Source organism: Sinohyriopsis cumingii, chromosome 5, assembly GCF_028554795.1.
Source record: "Sinohyriopsis cumingii isolate HCF-2022 chromosome 5, ASM2855479v2, whole genome shotgun sequence".
NCBI lineage: Eukaryota > Metazoa > Mollusca > Bivalvia > Unionida > Unionidae > Sinohyriopsis > Sinohyriopsis cumingii.
Window position 1 is genome coordinate 85690045 of NC_142965.1, and position 8545 is coordinate 85698589.

An 8545-nucleotide genomic window follows, 5' to 3' on the forward strand; every position below is an offset into this window, starting at 1 on the left:
ATAGTCATCGCCATGGTACGTCGAAACTTGTCCAACACCAAAGGGTTTCATTAAGCGTCATAGCGTTATTTTAAATTGAAGATGTTATTTAAACTGCAAAATAAGATTTTTAAAAAAGTATCAGTTAATAAAACTTAAATACTTGAGTGCACTGTTCTTTCCAATATTTCTACTCATTTATTAATTTGAAGAAGAAGCAAAATTCATTTTTAATTTTTTGGTACCCTTAAAGAAAGCAATCCTTATCAGAATATTTCCGTATCTAGGTCCCATTAACACTTTCAACAACTAATGTAACAGCAACGAAAACACATTACTTTTCATCCTTTAAACGCACGGCATAGGAACAGAGCATGCACTTGAATTCACACTTTTTCCATTGTTGACGGAAAGACTGTTGAACGAAGCAAATACATCCAACCAAAATATTAAATATCGATATTTTATTACATATTGTCTCCGGATAAGGACGCAATCATCAAATTAATCTAATGTAATTGAGTCAACATATCTTGCTGTGTGATCGGTAGTGTTCTAACATATCTAAGGGAAAGGTGGATAAATCTATTAAGAAAAAAGAAACAATCTTTAATCGAAATAAGATTCTGATATGTTCTAGCTGCGATCTGCGTCAAGACCTCTAGCCCTAATGATTCCAAACCTATGCCACTCTCAGACTCACGCTGAATTTAAAAGTCTTACATCTGATTGATAGGTGATTTTACATTAAACAAAAATACGTCGGAATATTTTGTTGGGTGTAAGTATAAAGAACGTCATAGTCTCAGGTTGGGTATGTGTGTCAAGAACAAGGCGATGAGACATCAGAATCATAAGTTTGGCATGAGCATAAAGAACAAAGCCACGAGACGTCATAATCTAATGTCGGCTATGAGTATGAAGAACAAAGCTAATGAGGCGTGAGAATCATAAGTTGGACATGAGTATGAATAACAAAGCAAATGAGACATCTGAATCATACGTTGGGCATGAATATGAGGAACAAAGCAAATGAGACATCGGAATTATAACTTGGGCATGACTATGAAGAACAAAGTATATGAGACATCATAATCATAAGTTGGGCATGAGTATGAAGAACAAATTAAATGAGACATCATAATCATAAGTTGGGCATGAGTATGAAGAACAAAGCATTGAGACATCAGAGTCATAAAATGGGTATGAGTATGAAGAACAAAGCAAATGAGACATAAGATTCTTAATATGTGCATGAGAATGAAGAACAAAACCATGAGACGTCAGAATCTTATGTCGGCTATGACTATGAAAAACATAAGCAAATGAGACAGTCAGAATCATAAGTTAGGCATGAGTATGAATAACAAAGCAATGAGACATCAGAATGATAAGTTGGGCATGAGTATGAAGAACAAAGCATTGAGACATCAGAGTCATAAAATGGGTATGAGTATGAAGAACAAAGCAAATGAGACATAAGATTCTTAATATATGCATGAGAATGAAGAACAAAACCATGAGACGTCAGAATCTTATGTCGGCTATGACTATGAAAAACATAAGCAAATGAGACAGTCAGAATCATAAGTTAGGCATGAGTATGAATAACAAAGCAATGAGACATCAGAATGATAAGTTGGGCATGAGTATGAAGAACAAAGCAATGGGGCATTATAATTCTAACATGGGCAGGGAAATGAACAATATTAGGAAAAAGAAGCAGGATATAAGTCACTGATCACAATTAACATATTTACCTGTGAGAAAAACGAGAAAACAAAGCCCAAAGGAAAAGAAAAGTAGAGGAATAAATTGAGAATCATTTAGTTTGTATGAGATAAACTATATATATTTATAGATAACTGCTACACCGGCAATGATTTAACTTATTGATTAAATAATCGGAATAGCAATGTGATTATAGTTAATGTATGTTGCATTTTTCTTAAACTGAGTGGTACATAAATATTATCGTAAAGGGAGATACAATTTTTTAAAATGAAAAAATGAACTGATTGAGTGGTCTAGCAAACGATATTTTTATCCTGACAAGGGAAGATGGACTAAGATTATAATTATTTTCATGATTATCTTTGGGCACTCAACTTTCCGTTGTGTCTAAATTCTAATAAATGATATGTTAATTTAGATACCCTTCAAAAACTATTTATGGTGAAGTTCTTGACATAATTTATCAGAAATTTTATTGAGAGGATAAACTGTACAAAATTATTGTTTTCCAAAATTCACATTCAGTACTCAGTGCATGCCGTTGTCAAAATACGCAACGATATTTGAATAAATGTAATCAATACAGATGTCAGAAGTGTTATGTATATTCAATTTAAATGTCTAAGTTTTTTGTTTAAATATTTTATTTCATTGCATGCTATTGTAATATAAGTATGTTTGACTTAACCTGTTCCACTATTGAGTTCATATCTGCAAGACCCAAATTGAATTATTTTTTATTTCATTTTGTATAAGCAACTAATACATTGCTAAATTATTCTCTCTATGTGTGGGCTTAATATCAGGATCATTATTAATAGCAGACGTAAATAAGTTTATTTGGGTCTAGCATTTTGAATTTTTTGAGTGTAATTTAGGTTATGGTTAATATTTTGTAAATATTGGGATCATTCTAGAAGGTTATTTCCCATTAGGTACTTGTATTTGTTTTAGAAACTTGTGACCTGGGGTCAAGTAGAGAATTATATGTCTTTGCACTTTTAAGTTGCTTTATATGTTGTGACCAGTAATTTTGGGCTGAATTTTATTTCTTCAAATTATTGAATTCAAGGGATTGTTTTCGTTGGAAAAAGAAAAGTGCTCTGATAAAATTCTTGAACAGAGACATTCACTGGAATTTATAGTAAATTCAAACCTAGAATTCTGTTAGTGAGTCAACAAAAGACTGTTGTCACATCAACAATTTATAAGCTACAACAGTCACACCATCGTCTTCAGTTTTTGGATTTATTTTGGACTTTTACTGAATATTATTCCTTTTTCCCATTTTCATTTGATATTCTAGGGAAAGAAAATTACTTGTTACATTTTAAAAATCTTGTTATCGTTAACTTTTTTGTTACTTACTTTAAGAGCATTTACTCGTAGCAGAAGAAACATTAATGTTCAGAGTGCTGTAGTTAAAACTATATTGTTATCGTTGAACCACATCTTACTCTGGCCTTTGCAACCCGTCTCGTCTTCCTCGATAGAATGGACTGATATTTAGTGGAATGAAGTCATGTTCACAGATAATTCAAATGCCAATGAAACCTCTTTATTGTGAAATTATCTATAAAGCCATCTTGTTATGGTAGCAATGGTGTCCTATTTTGGGTTATTCGAAATCAAAGCAAACTCTTTACATTCATCAATCATAAATGAGAAAATATTTGTGTCTTATATATGTCTTATGCAAGCACCATAAACAGGACAAATTCATTATACCTTGCATACACAAGCAAAAGTGTTTAATATTAAAAAAAAATGGACCAGAAATGTTTCAAACCTAGCTCTTGGACCTCGTCATATCTGTTCTTTATGTCTCTCTCTCTCTCTCTCTCTCTCTCTCTCGCACACGAACACACACACACACACAAACAATTAAATAATAAACAGTTTGTACCTTTACGTAGTACACAGAAAATTATAAGAAAGATAACGAATTGATAAGAATGGAACAATGGAGGAAGAGTCTGTAGATGACTGAGTGAACAATGCATCAAGACAGCGCAGATATTAAAATGTTTTCAAAAAGGCCATAACTTCATAACAAAATCAGAGTTGAAATGCTTATATATCTTTAAAACCATCGCAAGTGTCCTTTTTAAATAGAAAATCCTATGTAACTGGTCATATAAATATTCAACCTCAAATCCAAACTCAAACGCTAGCTTAGATGTTTTCTAATCTCCTGGCATCAATGCAAGATATTATTTGATCACAAAATTTCAACACGAACTCCGATCTACAAAATTAAAACTATACTTAGAATCGTTCCATAGGAAAGACATCTAGCTTGTCTGATATGGTCCTTAAGACTATTTGTATGACTTTTATCACTACTCCACATGACGTTACATGAGATCAACATATATCAGACTTGATTAGAAAATCAAATTTAGCACTGACAGTTTCGCGACTACAGTACCAAGCAGGTGTGTGGACGGTTCTTTCTTGTCAGAACATCACTTCGATAATATATGGCTCACATGATCCGTCTAACTTCTGCTCAAACGCTCATACATTGCAACTAACAACGGATTTCTGACAATATTTCTCGCCGACTTGGTGTAACTGATATGTTAAAAGAGAAAAAGACTGAAAGCTTGTCACGTAGCTTGGCAAGAGCAGCTCTATCGCCTTCCTCTTGCATAACGTATCAAATTTCCAAACATAATATACACATTTTCTGAGTCAATGATCATTAATTGTCTCAGGACATCTTGAAATTTCATGGTACGTGAGTGGACGTTTGCACCATGAAAAGACACTTACGTCTTTACTAAAATGTTTGCAATCCATCAGTCCTATTTGAATCAATTCCTTCTGCGTTGAGTCAAACTGATCTTCCTTAACTATACTTGGAACTTATCGTCCACCGCCGTGAATGCTATTGATTTAATCATATAAATTGATTGGATGATTGAATGCATTTCGAATATCAAATTAAACGTATAATCCAATCCTTGCGTTGATTGCATTTGTTCCACTTAATATTCTTCCAGTCGATAATCAAATGAATTGTTCTGGATATATGTGCCATGTATAAGTGCTCCCCTTCCATTCATCCCCTCAAAGTGCGTTGAAGGGAATACAATCCCATTTACAAGAAAAAGAGTTCTGATTTCTGACACCTCAGGCTATACCAAGGTGTTGATAAACTCAGCAATGGGAACCTTCAAGTAATTACTCTTTTGCTTCTTTCGCATTGCTTTGTTGGTGTTGGGACTAACATTTAGTTGATGCACTGTTTCTGGTTGCTACAAAGCATGAATTCATAGACCAAACGAAAACAAAATATATTTATGGGGAAAATAGAAATTCACATCCTTCAGTACCTAACCTGTAAATTAAGCTACCAAACACATCTCTATTTTCTAATAAACCACAGGAAAAGATATCAAGTGAAATAAATAAAATAATACTTCTTTGATTATCTTCCTGAGAAGGGTCGAAAATTAAATCAATTAGTATAGACTGAAAAATATACAAGCTCTTAGATTTGTCTTGTCTAGCAAATTACATAGATTAATTTACCTTCAATCACACCTAAATTAAATGTGTGTGTGTGTGTGTGTGTGACTAGGATTTTTAACGTAGCTTTAACAATGTTTCAGTCATATCGCTACGATGTCTGTAGTGTGGCAGTTTATAGTGAGATCTAGCACTAGGGCATCATGCCGCAGACACGTAGCATGATGTCTCACCCAGTCACATTATCCTGACACCAGGCCGACTAGTCCTAAGACTAACCTCTTAATGCCGAGCGCCAAGCGAGGCAGCTGTTAGTACCGTTTTTGTAAGTCTTTGGTATGACTCGGCCGGGGTTCAAACCCACGACCTCCAGCTTCCGAGGTGGACGCTCTAACTATTAGACCCCGGAGCGGTACCAAACCTAAATGTGATTATGAAAGAAAACTGACTCCCTAGATATTAGTGTTTTACCAACAGTTCATGTACTAGTTTTCTGTTAACTCTGAAAACAGGTACACTCATATCAGGAGTTCATAATTTTGCTCTGCCTTTCTTAATATTGGTTTGCTCGTTGCACCATTAGCATAGTTTCACTCCACCGTCCAGGACAGGACAAAACTAAGAAAATGCTGCAACAATGCAGAGTCATTTTAATCATATAATCATGCAACAATATGTTTAATCTATTTGTGAATTAGTTGTCACGGAATTGTATAAATCCTTTTATTTCTTAAATACATATATTCGGGTTCGTTTCTTTGTGTACAACGATACCCGAGAGTGATTTGTGCATATTGTACAATATTTTGAAATAGTGAGTTCGGTTCATCCTATGCCGCACATGACAAGTGCTTTCGATGAGAAGAACCTAATGCTTCCAGCGCACATACGATGTATGGCAACATCGTCTGTGTATAAATGACTCACTGTAAGAATAAATCTACACATTACGAAACGTCTTGTCAGTGAGCAGTCTACTTTAAGGACTTGCACATCTTCAGCATTAGAGGTATGTGAGTTATTTTTTAATTTCTTGTGTACAAGTTATAACTATTGTACTACCACGTTACCACGTTTAGTTTTGTATATTTTCTATGAAGCTTCGGCTTACGTAGTATAATGCAAATATTTTATATTCTTGTTTGTGACTTAGCAAGAGATTTATATCAGCAATATAAAGATTTTTTTTAAAGAAATGTTTAGTACTATAGGATTCTTATCGGGCACGGGTAGGCTTACTTCTGAACCGGTGTATTGTTTTGTAATTATTGTGTGGATAATGTAATCTGTATAACTTACCGTATACAACGTCATTACGTTTTATCGTATATGCCTGCCGTGTCATGCATAGTACACGGTGTTAGATGTATTTTCAGCTGACCGGAGTCGCAGTTGTAGAGCTGATCGGAGTCGCAGCTGTAGAACTGATCGGACTCGACGTGGTACCAGCTGTAATGCTAACAACAGAAGTTGACCACGTCAGCTATAAAGCTGAACCATGGCAGTATTGTAGAGCCGAGTTAACAGTGTTGCTGGTCGAGAAGTAGGTGATCGGGCTTCGCTGATCGATTGGTGGGCGCTGATTGCTTGATTGACCAAGGAATTGAATGGTGGTCCGTGACTACATAGAATACTGACTGCTTGATTGATCAGTGTGTTTGGTAGCCACGTGTGCTGGAGACGGAGTGTGTAACTCCATACATGTAATCCTTTTGCAGTGGGCAAATTTTTGGAGGTTTGTAATACCCAGCGTTTTGGGATTGTAAAGATATTTGATATATATGTCCCTTTGTTTTCATCATGTTACTATTTGAGTAAAATACCTCATTGTTTTCACTAGTTGATTGAATACATTTTACTAAATGAGTAAAGTACCACATCTTTTACTATATGAGTAAAACTGTTAACTCTTTTCGTCGTGTAAAATCACTGTGAATCATTCACCTTTTGTCCTTGTACTGTGTAAGTCGTTTATTTGTATTTTCATTCGCTGCATTTTTAGGTTCGTGCGGATTATGTTAATTTGTTCAATATTTGGATCTTATACACGCACGTATGAATCATAATTATTTTCCCGTTCAAGCCATTCCTCATTAAATATTGCATTTGTATCATTATCAAAAGTGTTGTTGTAAATCCGAAATCCAACCCGGTTATCTTGTTACATTAGTGTGAGAGAATATGCATAGTACTTTGCATGCCGGTACGTGAGGAACAGCCATGACATCCTGGAAAGAAACCGGGAGATAGATATTATTTAATATGATTATATCGAGAAAAAGATCGAAATATATTTATATTGTCAACCTTCTATTTTAAAAGATTTACAGGGTTACAGCTATTTATATTCTCCCTCAGCAAGATACATTTTATTCACATCACACACATTTAGCATTATTTTACAACAACATTGTAACCTCGGGTTCGTTGTTTGCATTTGTACACGCAAACTTGATGGAGTTATTTCATCAAAGGATATCAAAGACAACGGAATAATGTAAATTAATCAATAAACGATCATGTTGTCAACAGCCATTTATGGACCTTTTTTTTATAAAACATTTGCACTGGAATGAATTGCATTTTATTCACTATTCAGATTGTCAGCAAGAACGGTGTAGCCATTTTGTTCAGATTTCACTTTAAATACATATCAGTGAGTAAATGAATACAACATTTCAGCTTTACCTCTTTCTCATATAAACGTATTTTTGGAGGATGAGATATACATGTGTTGAGTTATTTTATCATTCAACTCCATGGAACTGGAAGTAATGCTATTTTCGTAGATGACACCTGATTAATGGTATTTTGAATATATTCCACGCAAGAAAGAAATAGCCGTAAAAGTGATTTAGTTTTCGGAGACAAAGAATAAACGTTTCGTAGCTAACTTTGCCTCCGAATAATTAAAGATTTTCATCCCAATTGAAAATAAATGGAAAGCAAGATTGAATGACTTATTAATTCAACCATGTGTAGGGCCACAATCTATTCATTCACCTCATAGAAAAGAGGACTGGTTGTGAGAGAAATAAGCAGACGGGAATTTGTTGAATGTAAATCCACAAAATGATGACATGGTTAGATATCATTACATAGTAGACCATGTCTTATGTAGTACTTGTGAAGATGACGTCACATTCATATTTTAGATTTCCATTTATATTCATGTGCGTATTTCAGTGACACTGCTATTAAAACTAAGACGAACGTACCAACCACTGAGAACAATATACGATGACTCTCCTAATTCGTAAAATTTAGGAAGAATTGCGTGTCAACAGACCTATCGCCAGAACCATGCGTTCTCATCAGCATATCACGTGATATAAAATCCAAATGTTTTAGCTTG